Genomic DNA, 16666 nt, shown 5'->3' with positions numbered 1-16666 from the left:
GCAACTTCGCCTGACGAACTTAAACTTTCTGCAGATCTGAAAAACGGATTTTAACGACGATTTTGACGGTTTAATGGCTTGAACACACTGGTAGGAGGCTAGAATGAGCAAAAACACCAAAAACTCGTCCCGGTAATACCCGAAATGGAACGAATTCTACACCCGCGTGAATATCCCGAACCACACAATCGAGCAAAAGCTCTGATACCAATTGTAGGTTCCCCGGACGGATCACACGAGATATCCCGATATACACAGGTGCGGAATCCCTGTGTAGATCGTTACGGACGTAGAATATTAGCTCACGAACACACGAACACGATACGAACAAAACCACGTTATATTAATAACTCGAACCGAGATACTTACAGACTCTCGACCTCACGTCAATAGACTTAATGAATTACACGTAAATAACCAACTCGATCAACTAACCAACCGTAAACAGTAAACTGTAAACTATATAAATACACGACAACTTCGCCTCAGGCGAAGTTGTCCGTAACTTCGCTCGTTCAACAAGTTCGCCTAGGCGAACTTGTCAACAACTTCGCTTGGTTAACAAGTTCGCCTAAGCGAACTTGTCAACAACTTCGCTTTTACAAACAAATACACAAACAATATTACAGACTCGATTACAGACATTAGACATATGACCTACTGACATCTATGCACCAACACATAACCTAACATTAATGTACAAGAAATATTATCAAGCACAAACATAGTATACACATATGTACTAAACACTTATACATATATGTAAAACATGCTATAAACATGCGTATAAACAGTTTATAATAGCATCAACAATTTGTTTATTCACATAATAATTGTATAACATATAATTATAGCATCAACAATTACATGTAATAATTTTATATACAACTAAAGCTAATTTAGCATACAATATACATTTACGTATATGCATGACATATCATACACATATGTACAAACAGTTTATAATAGCATCAACAATTGTTTGATATTATTAAAATCTGTTTGTACATATACGTATAATATTTTTTTGTAGATTAAAAACTTACACTTGTACTGGAACCGACTTTTTATAAAATTCTTCATGATCATCACATGTGACAATAGTTTCATTGGGATCCATATTATCAATCACATTGATAGCCGGATTTTTGAAGTCGAAGCTCACTAGATAATATTGGCCTTCCTCAAAAACGGGAAAACGATTAGCTCATAATCTCTTAGGGTCATCTTCTCGTGTTTCTCTTCGAGTACACGACGTAAGCTTTTTTTAAAATACTCCAACCGACTTTCTTTATCACACAATAAGCCATACAAGGCAGGCTGTGGCTATCATATAGAAAAAACACAAATTATAGACCTTTTAAAATTTTATAATATTAAGCAATTTCTAACTAATCAGAATAAAGGATATATTTAGAGAGAAATGTTTTTTTTTTATTTTACTTACAAATAAGCCTATATAGCCAAAGAGTCTATATGGCGAGCGGCTGCTTCGTTTTGCTTCCTCAAAATTTAGGATAGTAGCCCAAGCATCAATAATCCCTGAACCAACTGGTGTGCTAGGCGTTAATTCTGATAAGCTATAATGCATGCATTTAAACCCAAAATTTGTTTCATATGCGGGGATCCTGCATTTTTCAAGCAACACCAACTGATTATACAAATATTATTAATGCATCAAAACATTTAACATAAACGGTATGTACACATATAGGTATAAAGATTTTTATACATTTAACATATGTATTGAGGATAGAATATACATATATGTATACCTTATACATATATTTATAATAAAAACAATCATTATACATATATATATATATAATGACTTTTTAGTTAATTTATTTTAACACATACCCCATGGTTCTCTTCACTGGCGTTTCTTCTTTCTTCTCTTGTGCTGCCTTTCCTTTTTTTGCTAACTGCCTGCATTTTACAAATAAACATACATTAAGTTATACATATATGTATAACATATTATACATATATGTATAAACAGGTACTTTTTTTGAAATAAAATATTAATTTGAACATGTGTAAACATACTTTCCATCTTCAACAAGCTGACTCTTGTCTTTGTTTTTTTTCTAGCTTTCCTGTATGTATTAATAATTTTCAATTTGTTACAAAATGAAATATGTAAACAAATCGTATGTATGGTCACCATATTATAAAGAGAAAACGTTACCCATAATAAACCGCGCCCTCTAATATGTAGCTCCAAACCATCTTCTTTTCTTTTGTAAGGCCCTTCATAACATTCACCGCTCTTTTCATCCATGGAGATTTATCATATTCTGATAACTTTGTCTCCCTTTTTAACCTTTGAAAATTCTCACAAACTTCTTTTTCTACATTTTCCTGGGAATCTTGTGAAAGCAGCTTGAAGCTTGGCATGTCATCAGTGCAATCAAGTTGCCTACAATCTCTCACTTCAATTTCATTACTTGCGTTTTGAATAGCATCAGCAACATCTTTTTCATTACTCACGTCTTGGATAGCATCAGCAACTTCAATAGCAACATCTATCCATGCCGGGTCCTGTGTTTCATAAAACTTGATGGAATTAGTATGCTCAGCTTCCACGTCCCCCTCTTGATGTACATTATCAGAATCCTCATCTTCTTCCATGTTTCCCACGTTCCCCTTACCCTCCATCAGTACCTCATTCCCCATGTTCCCCTCTCCCTCATGTTCATCAAAAATAACACAACACATATAGATCTGTTTATACTTTTCAATTATTGATAACACCTCAATGTTATCAGGAAATTTTCTTTTGAAATTTCTTATTTCCTCCTCGAGCTTTATCTTTTCTTGTAAATTAACTTCACACAACCCTTCCAACTTTGCAACTTGATTCTGTAAACAGAAATGATAACATGTGTTATTATTAAAAATATTAAAACATTTTTTTTTGGAAAACTATGCATTTTTGTTTAAAACTTTGAACATTACCTCCAAACTTTCATCGTCAAATTCAACCTCTTCTTCACTTTCAACATCATAATTATATTCATCAACATATAATTCTCTTAAACTTCCTAATCCAAATCCCCGATTCAAACATTCTTTCTTCTCCCTAACTTCTTGTCTGCTTCCTGTCCAATAGACAATCGGTGGCATTGTCCTCTCATTGTCCATACCTTCTCATGTAACCCTATCAAGATATAAAAGCTACAAATGTCACACCCTCAAAATCCACTAACGGAGTTTTACCGTCAAAGGGTGTGAACTGGCAGGATCGGAATCATTAGTTATAACCAAACCAAAGAAAAACGTTTAAATGAAAGTAAGTGCGGAAGCGTAAAACCTTAATTCAAAAGTTGCGTCACGCAGGACGACTTAAAACCAAATGTAACTGTTAAAATTAAGTTTGCAGAATAAAAGTGTTTTCATTAATGCATGCTCCTAAACCGCGCGCCCGCCTCGGCTACCTGAGAATAACATACTAAAAGTGTCAACACAAGGTTGGTGAGTTCACAAGTAAAATAAGATAAATCGTTTAGCGTTTTGCGTAACCTCGTTACGACGTTTAAATGTTGCGTAACCCCGTTACGACGTTTGAGTGTGTAACCACGTTACAGCGTTTGAGTGTGTAACCACGTTACAGCGTTTAAGTGTGTAACCACGTTACAGCGTTTAAGTGTTTTGCATTACCAGATAGTGTTATGTCAAATTATATATCGATAGGTAGCTAATCTATACAACAAGTATCGCTAAGTGGTTCGCGACCGAAGCTGACTGTTTATCAAGTGCCCGTCACCAGGTCCTCCAGACCATGGTAAGTGTTAGCCAAAATTTACACCCACTCAACCTCCAGTTGAGCTTAGCGTCGGGTGGGGTTTGTCAAACCCAGTAGTACTACCCAAAAGTGACTCGCTATTCCAAATATTAACCGGTCCGATGTGTGGGACTTCAAATGTTACGTATGCCGCTTAGCCTTTACAAGTGATATATAATTTATAACAAAATCTTTCATATGCGTTTATCTCAGAAAATATGTTTATCGGAGTATGTTATCTCCCCCAAGTGAAAAACGTTTGAAAACAGTTTAAGAGTGGGGTAAGTGAACTCACTGTTTGCGAAGAATATCCGATCTAGATCACCGAGTGATGCGCGTCGTAGAAAACTCTCTAGCGTTCAAAAATAACAAAGAGATTTTCTAAGTATCGGAATGTTTAACGAGTCTCTAGACTCGGCACATAATACCTATGCACGTAACATGTTTCGTGTTTCGTTTGTGAATCGTGTGTGACTTAAACAAGTAAAATTGTGATACGATACATGAGTGAGCAATTACTTTCGTGTCACGTATTAATAACATACTTATTAGCAATTATTCCCGTAGGGGCATTTTGGTCAACAAACAAAGACTAACTAACCATTATTCCCCATAAGGGCAATTTGGTCAATTCATGGCAATCAACTAGCAACTATTCCCCGCAAGGGTATTTTGGTCAAAATACAACAATTATATAAAAACTATCATATTTCATGCATTCCTATACAACTCAGCAGCTAGTTTCGTTATGACAGAATTTCTACTTGAAAGATTGCACTAGTTTACCGATTATAACGTCTCAATTAATTTACCAAAAATTACCACAGGAGCATACATATCTTAGGTTTCCAGAACATCTTTTATCTTATTTTTATTCCATATAGATTGTTCATAATGATCAAAACATTACAGCTAACTTATATCAGTCAGATTCATGCACATCAGAATGTTATTTGCAATTCCCGTTAAACGAAAAATCCAATAAATGCAAGACCACTTGGGTTTGGTTCCTAACTCAGTGAGTCAACCTCCAGAAGTGGAACCAACCCAATTGGTCTCGTAGTTCATGAGATATAACATTTACAACATAACCTAACAGCAGGTCTAACAGCTTAGCTTTGCATCACGTTTTTGTAAAATCATAAAAGTATACTTCCACTTATCCAAAAATTACGAATTTATACTTCATAGAAACTAGACTCAACCTAGTTTACTGCAGTACCCACAATCTCAATCAATTTTCACGTTTACACTTCGTTACAGTCAGTTAAACATCGTATATACGTTCTGTCCAGAATCTGTTCACATCAAAACTCATCATAATAACAATCTATGAACTATCATGCATCCATATAACCCTCTAGACACTATAACTACTATCCATGCATATCAATCACACCATACATACAAGATTAGGGTTTGTGTTTTAATTCAAATCAAGAACAACAATCAATCATGTATCAATATCAATCTAGTTATCAATCTATTATCCAACTAACAAGAATCATAACAATCACATACATACAAGATCGGCCGATTTAGGGTTTTCACACAACCCATCAAACATCAAAATTAAACAACAAAGAGGTAAGAGATGATCAAGTATACCTTCCTAGCACCTAGTTCTTGGATTAATCTCTTGATTTGATGTGTATATGTGTGTGATGGTGGACGGCAGCCGTGGGTCAAGAGAGGGAGAGAGAGCCGATCGGTGGTGTTGTAGGTTTAGAATAATAGGTTAGGGTTTGTTTATTAGTGATATATTTATAAACAAACAAGTTACACTCTAGTCCTTCTACTTTCAAGTGTTGTTTTTCTAGAACATTCTATCCTAACTTGCACATAATCATGACAATAATATAACACATAATCCTAACACATAGTTATCACATCATTAGTGTTTTAGTGTGCTTCGTTTATTCCTCAATCGTTTGCGTTTCGGTGCAAATCCCGAAAGACTACTACACATGTAGTAAGTGTTAAGCGTCATTTAAACCCTAGTTTAAATGTAATGAAGTATGCGTTATAGATTCAACGATCTTAAAGTTTGAATTAACGGAGTTGAGTTAACGAGGTTAACCTGAAATTGACGATTGTCACATCATTCCCATGTTAAAGAATTTTCGTCCCGAAAATTTGAGTCAAGTCGTGATGAGAGCCTGAAAAAGTAAGAAAGATTTTCAGTTTATCATATCATCCCCTAGTAGAAAGAAATTTCGTCCCGAAATTTAGTTCATACCTCCGGTGATGTTTGACGGTTTGCCGGGTTTCGCGGTTTTCGGTGTTTGGTTAGCCCTTCAAAAAGGTGAGGATACTTTTTCATCATGTGATCCTCGCGTTCCCATGTGAACTCCGGTCCACGTCTCGAGTTCCAACGAACCTTAACAATTGGAATTTTGCTGTGTTTGAGCGTTTTGGTTTCCCAATCCAAAACCTCGACTGGTTCCTCAATGAACCGTAACTGTTCATCAACTTGTAGTTCCTCCAAAGGGACTACTTGGGTTTCATCAGATAGGCATTTCTTCAAATTTGATACGTGGAATACATCGTGTACGCCACTGAGTTCTGTTGGTAGGTCCAGTCGGTACGCCACCGGACCAATGCGCTCAGTTATCCGGTACGAACCAACATATCGTGGGTTGAGTTTGTTTCGCTTACCAAAGCGAACCACACCTTTCCAGGGTGAGACTTTGAGTAACACTCGATCGTTTACTTGAAATTCGAGAGGTTTTCGGCGCTTGTCGGCGTAACTCTTTTGGCGATCTCGTGCTGCTGCCATGCGATTTCGGATTTGAACAATCTTTTCCGAGGTTTCGAGTACCAGTTCCGGACCAGTGATTTGGCTATCACCCACCTCTGCCCAGCAGAGTGGTGATCGACACTTCCGTCCGTACAGCGCTTCAAACGGCGCTACCTTAATACTTGCGTGGTAGCTGTTATTATACGAAAACTCTACCAAGGGTAAGTGGGGTTCCCAACTTTTTCCGAAATCTAAGACGCATGCACGCAACATATCCTCCAGGGTCTGAATAGTCCGTTCACTTTGCCCATCCGTCTGAGGATGGTATGCGGTACTCATATCGAGACGTGTGCCCAGTGCGCTTTGCAGCGACTTCCAAAAGTGTGAGGTAAAACGAGAATCTCGATCGGAAATGATCGAGACAGGCACTCCGTGTCTCGACACTACTTCCTTCATGTAGACACGAGTCAGTCTTTCCATTTTGTCTGTTTCCTTAATCGCTAGGAAGTGCGCCGATTTAGTCAACCGGTCAACGATCACCCAGATGGTATCGCATCCCGTCGGTGTTTTAGGCAAACCCGTAATAAAGTCCATTGAGATGTGTTCCCATTTCCACATTGGGAGTTCCGGTTGTTGCGGTAGACCAGATGGTTTCTGGTATTCTATCTTGACTCTGGCACAAGTCAAGCATTTGCTCACGTAGGTGGCAATGTCGGCTTTCATGTTCGGCCACCAGTAAAGTTCCTTTAAATCATGATACATTTTATCTGAGCCAGGGTGGATAGAATATCGGGACTTGTGAGCTTCGTCCATCACTAGAGTTCTCAATTCTCCGTATCGTGGAACCCAAATCCGGTTCTCAAAATATCGGACCCCATCCGATCTGGTTTCAAGTTGCTTGCTCATGCCCCGCATGAGTTCCGATGGAAGATTATCATCTTTCAACGCTTCCAGTTGCGCATCGCGAATCTGATCGGGTAAGCTGGCATGAATCGTAAGTTGCAATGCTCTCACCCGTCTGGGTTTATCTGTTTCTTTTCTGCTGAGGGCGTCGGCCACCACATTGGCCTTGCCAGGGTGGTACTTGATGGCACAATCGTAATCTTTAAGCAGCTCGACCCAACGACGCTGTCGCATGTTCAGCTCCTTCTGATCGTAGATATGTTGGAGACTCTTGTGGTCGGTGTAAATGGTAAACTTGGTACCGTACAAGTAATGCCTCCATATCTTAAGAGCAAACACTACAGCTCCGAGTTCCAAATCGTGGGTCGTGTAGTTCTTCTCGTGAACCCGTAGTTGTCTAGAGGCGTAGGCTATAACCTTCTCGAGTTGCATCAGCACACAACCGAGACCTTGTATAGATGCGTCACAGTGTACCTCAAAGTTTTCCGTTCCCTCGGGGAGAGCTAAAATAGGGGCGCTACAAAGCTTGGTTTTCAACAGTTGAAAAGCGGATTCTTGCGCGTCACCCCAGTTGTACTTAGTGCCCTTGTGAGTCAAAGCGGTGAGGGGTTGAGCAATCTTTGAAAATCCCTCGATGAAACGCCGATAGTAGCCGGCCAGTCCTAGGAATTGTCGCACCTCAGTCGGAGTCTTAGGTGCTTCCCAGTTTTTGATGGCCTCTACCTTACTGGGATCGACATGGATACCATTCTCGTTGATCACACGTCCTAAAAAGTGAACCTCGCGAAGCCAAAATTCACATTTCGAGAGTTTAGCATACAGTTGTTCCTTCTTCAGTAGTTCCAGAATTATCCTTAAGTGCTCTTCGTGGTCAGTCTCGTTCTTGGAATAGACGAGAATATCATCGATGAAAACAATCACGAACTTGTCGAGGTACGCCTTGCATACTCGATTCATGAGATCCATAAATACGGCTGGTGCGTTGGTTAGGCCAAAAGGCATAACCGAAAACTCGTAGTGACCATACCGTGTTCTGAAAGCCGTTTTTGAAATATCTTCTTCGCGCACTCTCAGCTGGTGATAACCGGATCGTAGATCGATCTTCGAGTAGTAACTCGATCCCTGAAGCTGGTCAAACAAATCATCAATTCGGGGTAAAGGATAACGGTTCTTGACCGTCATCTTGTTCAACTCCCGGTAGTCGATGCACATTCGGAAAGTCCCGTCTTTCTTTCGGACAAACAAGACAGGGGCTCCCCATGGCGATGAGCTAGGTCGGATAAAACCTTTATCCAACAAATCTTGCAACTGGGTGGACAACTCCTGAAGTTCCGCCGGTGCGAGCCGATACGGGGCTCGTGCTATGGGTGCTGCACCGGGTGTCAACTCGATCTGAAATTCGACTTGACGAATAGGAGGGAGTCCAGGTAAATCCTCCGGGAAAACTTCCGGGAAGTCTCGCACAACCGGTATGTCTTCAATTCGTTTCTCCTCCGCGGGTTTCTCAACAATCTGCGCCAAAATTGCCGGATGACCCTTTCGTAAATACTTCTGTGCCTTCATAAGGGTAATGACGCTGGTGGTCATGCCGCTTCTCTCGCCTCGGACCGAAATGATCTCGCCAGAAGGGGTGGTAATATGGACTATCTTATCATGGCATATAATCTCCGCTCGGTTCTCGGATAACCAGTCCATGCCGACAACGACATCGAAACTACTAAGCGTAAAAGGAATAAGGTCGATGTCAAAGACATGACCTGACAGTTTCAACTTACATCCCGCAAGTATATGAGTTGTTATTACAGTTTTACCGTTAGCTAATTCAACAGGAAACTTAGCGTCTAACGGGGTTGGAGTAAGGTTTAAAAGTTGGCTAAAGGCCTTTGACACAAAACTCCTATCAGCTCCAGTGTCAAACAAAACAGAAGCAAAACAATCGTTTACAGGGAACTTACCAGACACCACATGCGGATCTCTGCGGGCTTCACCTGATCCAATCACAAACGCTCTTCCTTTGCCATTTCCTCCACCATTACTGCCACTTCCATTGCCCCCATTGTTGTCATTATGTTTCAGCTTGGGGCAATCCTTCCGGAAATGACCTTCCTGTCCACATTCAAAACATCCCTTAGTCGTCATCGGTGGCTTAGGAGCACCCTTCGCCGCAAGGTCTCCTCTACATTCCTTCGCTTGATGACCTATCTTTCCGCATCTTTGACACTTGACACGGTCACATTGACCAACATGATGAAAGTTGCACCTGTTGCACTTTGGATATTTCCCAACATATCCGCTCGAAACCTGCCCGCTACCGTTGTTGTTGTTGTTGTGATTCTGAGTGTTGAAACTCCGAGTAAATTCGGGCTTACGGTAGTGGTGTTGCGGTGGGAGGTTTGAGGATGAAGATCTGGTGTTGTCAAACTTTCTCTTCCCGCTGTTCGGGTTGCTGTTGTTGTTACTGTTGCTGACGTGGTCATTACTCGGGTTGTCACGGGCTTTAACAGTCGAACCCCTCGGTGGTAACGCACCCTGGGTCACAGCCTGATCCGTCAGTTTGTGAGCCAAACGGATCGCTTGTTGGATCGTGGCTGGTCTGGAAGACGTCACCATACCCTGAATCTGTGGTGCTAACCCATCAATGTACATCTCTATTCTCTTGCTCGGCGGATCCACCATCCGCGGACACATCACTGCCAACTCGTGCGAACGAGTAGTGTAGCTTTCAATCTCTGAACCCACCATTTTCAACGACCAAAACTCCGACTCTAACTTCGAAATTTCTTCCCTCGGACAGTACTCCTCTCGCATCATGTTTTTGAACTCCTCCCAGTTCATCGCGTTAGCCAGTTCCAATCCAAGGATCTGGACGTTCGAATTCCACCAAGTGAGGGCGGAATCCTCAAGTGTCCCAGCAGCGAATTTGACCCTACTGGCAGGGGGACAATTACACATCTCAAAGGCCGACTCGGCCTTCTCAGCCCAACGCAGGAAGCCTATAGCTCCCTCAGTGCCCTTAAACGTACTGGGCTTGCAGTCTAAGTAGTTCTTGAAGGTACATGCTCCATTCGGACCTCCTGTTTGATTTTGAACGTGTGCAGCTAAAGCGGCAGCAACATGGTCATTCAGCAGGGTTTGGAGTTCAGCTGCAGTCATGCTGATGTTACCACGTCCTCGTCCAGCGTTTCTTCCGGCCATTTCCTAGAATCATAGTATAAAACGTGAATTTTTCTTTCATATACAACACACCATACATGTAATAAAAGATAGGTAAGAAAAAAAAACAACATCACATCACAACCACTTATTAGTCTAATTAAAAATTCATGATTAAAACCATTGTATTCGCTACAAAGTATTTCCAATCAATCCTTAAAATTATAGAAAAATAATAGTTCGGATGGAGACAACCCCTCCATCTAAGTGTCATCCTCACTAGATGTCGTCATCTGAGGACACCTCTGAATGTGCCTCCTCCTCAGCCGGTTCCTCCTCCGGTTCTTCTTCAGGTTCCTCCTCGGGCTCCTCTTCGGGATCTTCCTCGGGATCCTCCTCAGGCTCCTCTTCGGGATCTTCTTCAGGTTCTACATCAGGCTCTGCCTCGGGCTCTGCCTCAGGTTCTGCTACGTTCTGGGCAAGTTGCATTTGTAGGATATCGCAACGTTCTAAGGCTATTTCGGTTCGGGTCCTTGCTTCTTGGAGTTGCTCTTGCAAGTCTATCACCTCGGCTTGCATCTTCATCATAACCTTGGTTTGTTGCTCACTAGTCTCTTGCATTTCTTTCATTGCCGCTGCCATGCGGGCAATCTCCTCCTGAGTCTCGGTTCCATCTTTAAACAGTCTGGCAACATTTTCTCTAGTGTAGCGCATGTAACCCACATCACGCTCCAAACAAGAAACGACAGCTGCGAGAACTCGCTCTACAGGTTCGGTTATAGGTGGTAGAGTGTTAGGGTAAGCAGGGTGGTTCGGGTGAGGCAATGGGGGAACGTGTTCACGGTAGACCATACGTCTGATCATGCTGGGGTACCATTCCCAGCTAACGTTGTTGTCATACAAGCCTCCGGATAGGCGGTACCTCTTTGGTGCAGGAGCTTCGAGTTCCGGGACTACACGGGGTGGCGAGGCAGTAGGTAACTGCGGTTCCTTCCCGTGAGCATGCGTCATCGAATCGGATGATGATGAGGGTGGCGTCGACATTCCTACAGGTAAGCCTGGTATATGCGCGCGTATGAGTGAAGGAGATAAGGAAATAAGATTTCAAGACTACACAAACCTATGCAGTGCGTATCATTATAACTAATGGGTCGTCACGGTTATAGTCTAGTATGCATGCAGTTTCTAGTTCGCTATAACCAATGGCTCTGATACCAATCTGTCACACCCTCAAAATCCACTAACGGAGTTTTACCGTCAGAGGGTGTGAACTGGCAGGATCGGAATCATTAGTTATAACCAAACCAAAGAAAAACGTTTAAATGAAAGTAAGTGCGGAAGCGTAAAACCTTAATTCAAAAGTTGCGTCACGCAGGACGACTTAAAACCAAATGTAACTGTTAAAATTAAGTTTGCAGAATAAAAGTGTTTTCATTAATGCATGCTCCTAAACCGCGCGCCCGCCTCGGCTACCTGAGAATAACATACTAAAAGTGTCAACACAAGGTTGGTGAGTTCACAAGTAAAATAAGATAAATCGTTTAGCGTTTTGCGTAACCTCGTTACGACGTTTAAATGTTGCGTAACCCCGTTACGACGTTTGAGTGTGTAACCACGTTACAGCGTTTGAGTGTGTAACCACGTTACAGCGTTTAAGTGTGTAACCACGTTACAGCGTTTAAGTGTTTTGCATTACCAGATAGTGTTATGTCAAATTATATATCGATAGGTAGCTAATCTATACAACAAGTATCGCTAAGTGGTTCGCGACCGAAGCTGACTGTTTATCAAGTGCCCGTCACCAGGTCCTCCAGACCATGGTAAGTGTTAGCCAAAATTTACACCCACTCAACCTCCAGTTGAGCTTAGCGTCGGGTGAGGTTTGTCAAACCCAGTAGTACTACCCAAAAGTGACTCGCTATTCCAAATATTAACCGGTCCGATGTGTGGGACTTCAAATGTTACGTATGCCGCTTAGCCTTTACAAGTGATATATAATTTATAACAAAATCTTTCATATGCGTTTATCTCAGAAAATATGTTTATCGGAGTATGTTATCTCCCCCAAGTGAAAAACGTTTGAAAACAGTTTAAGAGTGGGGTAAGTGAACTCACTGTTTGCGAAGAATATCCGATCTAGATCACCGAGTGATGCGCGTCGTAGAAAACTCTCTAGCGTTCTAAAATAACAAAGAGATTTTCTAAGTATCGGAATGTTTAACGAGTCTCTAGACTCGGCACATAATACCTATGCACGTAACATGTTTCGTGTTTCGTTTGTGAATCGTGTGTGACTTAAACAAGTAAAATTGTGATACGATACATGAGTGAGCAATTACTTTCGTGTCACGTATTAATAACATACTTATTAGCAATTATTCCCGTAGGGGCATTTTGGTCAACAAACAAAGACTAACTAACCATTATTCCCCATAAGGGCAATTTGGTCAATTCATGGCAATCAACTAGCAACTATTCCCCGCAAGGGTATTTTGGTCAAAATACAACAATTATATAAAAACTATCATATTTCATGCATTCCTATACAACTCAGCAGCTAGTTTCGTTATGACAGAATTTCTACTTGAAAGATTGCACTAGTTTACCGATTATAACGTCTCAATTAATTTACCAAAAATTACCACAGGAGCATACATATCTTAGGTTTCCAGAACATCTTTTATCTTATTTTTATTCCATATAGATTGTTCATAATGATCAAAACATTACAGCTAACTTATATCAGTCAGATTCATGCACATCAGAATGTTATTTGCAATTCCCGTTAAACGAAAAATCCAATAAATGCAAGACCACTTGGGTTTGGTTCCTAACTCAGTGAGTCAACCTCCAGAAGTGGAACCAACCCAATTGGTCTCGTAGTTCATGAGATATAACATTTACAACATAACCTAACAGCAGGTCTAACAGCTCAGCTTTGCATCACGTTTTTGTAAAATCATAAAAGTATACTTCCACTTATCCAAAAATTACGAATTTATACTTCATAGAAACTAGACTCAACCTAGTTTACTGCAGTACCCACAATCTCAATCAATTTTCACGTTTACACTTCGTTACAGTCAGTTAAACATCGTATATACGTTCTGTCCAGAATCTGTTCACATCAAAACTCATCATAATAACAATCTATGAACTATCATGCATCCATATAACCCTCTAGACACTATAACTACTATCCATGCATATCAATCACACCATACATACAAGATTAGGGTTTGTGTTTTAATTCAAATCAAGAACAACAATCAATCATGTATCAATATCAATCTAGTTATCAATCTATTATCCAACTAACAAGAATCATAACAATCACATACATACAAGATCGGCCGATTTAGGGTTTTCACACAACCCATCAAACATCAAAATTAAACAACAAAGAGGTAAGAGATGATCAAGTATACCTTCCTAGCACCTAGTTCTTGGATTAATCTCTTGATTTGATGTGTATATGTGTGTGATGGTGGACGGCAGCCGTGGGTCAAGAGAGGGAGAGAGAGCCGATCGGTGGTGTTGTAGGTTTAGAATAATAGGTTAGGGTTTGTTTATTAGTGATATATTTATAAACAAACAAGTTACACTCTAGTCCTTCTACTTTCAAGTGTTGTTTTTCTAGAACATTCTATCCTAACTTGCACATAATCATGACAATAATATAACACATAATCCTAACACATAGTTATCACATCATTAGTGTTTTAGTGTGCTTCGTTTATTCATCAATCGTTTGCGTTTCGGTGCAAATCCCGAAAGACTACTACACATGTAGTAAGTGTTAAGCGTCATTTAAACCCTAGTTTAAATGTAATGAAGTATGCGTTATAGATTCAACGATCTTAAAGTTTGAATTAACGGAGTTGAGTTAACGAGGTTAACCTGAAATTGACGATTGTCACAACAAATACAACAAGTTACTTTACAATACATATATATACAAATACTTTTAAACAAGCTAAAGACATGCACAAACACATGTATCATTTTTATAAAACCAATACACATATGTATATATAGCTAGATCTTACTATACACATATTAAATAGCATATATAAGATGCAATTAATGAACATTTTTAAATATTATACACATATGTACACAACGTTAAGATGCTATATTAACCACCACAAACTTCATCACTATACACATGTTAAAACAGTCATATTAATCACTAATCACTATACACATATGTTAAAACAGTCATATTAATCACTAATCACTATATGTAGTAAACAAACAACAAATACAAAAAAAAATGATAATTATACACATCTGTACACATCAAATAACTACAATTTTCACAAACTTTATCAATATACACATATGTACAAACAGTCAAAAACAAACTTTATCAATATACACATATGTATACAAACAATTCTAAAACAAGCTATACCCAATTACCACACAATTCATTACTATATTGAGTTATATTTACGTACCACGAGAAAGGTAAAAGGCCCCACAAAGTATTTTGAATGATCATACGGCTTCCACTTATTCTTGCATGTTTTCAAAACGTCCATTATGTAGTGGCACCAATCGTATTCACCAAAATTTGTATCCTTCTGAACCCAATTCAAACTCTTGTTAAGGCATTTTCCGTTTAAAGTAGACTCTATCATAGTAGATATAAAAAGCATCAAAAAATCAACTTTAAACATCATCTCCTCCTCGTACTCGTTCTCTAGAATCTTACTTGCAATTTCACCGGGACTTATCTGAATATCCGAATACCTAGCTTTCCAATGTGAAAGTAATGGCACATTATCAGATTTCTCCACTTCACAAATCCTAATACCTTCAGAAGGTATTCCAAGCAGTTTCTTCACATCCTCTTTGGTGACTGGTATTCGTTTTTCGTCACTCAAAATTATTGCCATTTCTTCTTGGTTGAAACAATCAACAACATAATGCCCAATTTTTGCATTAATCTTCTCCACGTTTAGTGTTAACAACTTCCCAAAACCCATCTTTCTCACCATAGTTCTTTGTCTTCGAGTCAACTTTTGAACAGTTTCGTATAATGTATATGGAGATGTTGTTGAACGAATTCCACACATTTTGTTTTTGTTAACCGGTTTTCCAGCTTTTCCTTTCCCCTTCGATTGTTTTTCTCCACTTAACCTTGTTTTCTTTTGTTGTCCTACATACAACACACTTCAATTAGTTAAAATAAATTCATACAATAAAAACTTCGCATTATAGTGAAGTATATAAGTATATAACTTTACCTTTTTGAGTTTTCTCAACTTCAATCAATTTTATTTTTTTTTATTTGGTGTTTGCTAGATCCCTTAACAACATGTTTTCTTCAAACTCATCAGTATCTGCAACGTATACCAACAATATCAATTATAGAGAATTTACGATTAATAACTTATATTATACACATATGTACAAAGGGAACTATTACTCCATATATGCATACGTACATGACATAGACAATCTACGATTACAAAACAAAACATTGTTGTACACATATAAGCTAAACAAAAATATTACTAAATATACATATATGTAATAACACCAACGTGTACCATAAACTAGATCTATACATACCTAACACAAACATATTACTCACTATACTCAAATGTTATACATAAGTACATGTATATAATATGCTAAATTTGATTTAATATACATATATGTAAAATATTCTATACAAATACGTACAAAAAGTTTATAATAGCATCAACAATTGTTTGTTCACATAATAATTGTATAACATACAATTATAGATCAACAATTACATATAATAATTTTATATACTACTAAAGCTAATTTACAATACAATATACATATACGTATACGTATAACATATCATACACATATGTGCAAACAGTTTATAATAGCATCAACAATTGTTTGATATTATTATAATATAAATCGATTGTACATATGTGTATAATCTGTTGATCATATTATAAACTTGTGTTGTACATATGTGTATAACACGTTATACATATACGTACATCTACATAATACGCAAAATTAGATTTAACTATAGATAAATTATATAGACTAAATTAAGAAATACCTTTAACGGTTAAGTTCATTTT

The 16666-nt window shown here is 38.9% G+C and overlaps 1 long non-coding RNA gene across 1 annotated transcript; it reads right to left on the bottom strand.

Annotated features, from left to right (window-relative positions):
• Nucleotides 1-1056: 1056 nt before the first annotated feature.
• LOC143623795 (uncharacterized) lies at nucleotides 1057-16087 on the bottom strand. The gene is made up of 4 exons (XR_013151964.1): nucleotides 15047-16087; nucleotides 2050-3180; nucleotides 1861-1929; nucleotides 1057-1628 (listed from the first exon to the last, which is right to left on the bottom strand). It is a non-coding gene; the product is annotated as an uncharacterized LOC143623795 (long non-coding RNA).
• Nucleotides 16088-16666: the final 579 nt, after the last annotated feature.

This window comes from Bidens hawaiensis, unplaced genomic scaffold, assembly GCF_021521415.1.
Source record: "Bidens hawaiensis isolate Kalapana, Puna unplaced genomic scaffold, B.hawaiensis_p1.1 tig00000369_1, whole genome shotgun sequence".
Classification (NCBI taxonomy): Eukaryota; Viridiplantae; Streptophyta; class Magnoliopsida; order Asterales; family Asteraceae; genus Bidens; species Bidens hawaiensis.
The sequence above is the reverse complement of the archived record's forward strand: the minus strand, read 5'-3'. Positions and strand labels throughout refer to the sequence as shown.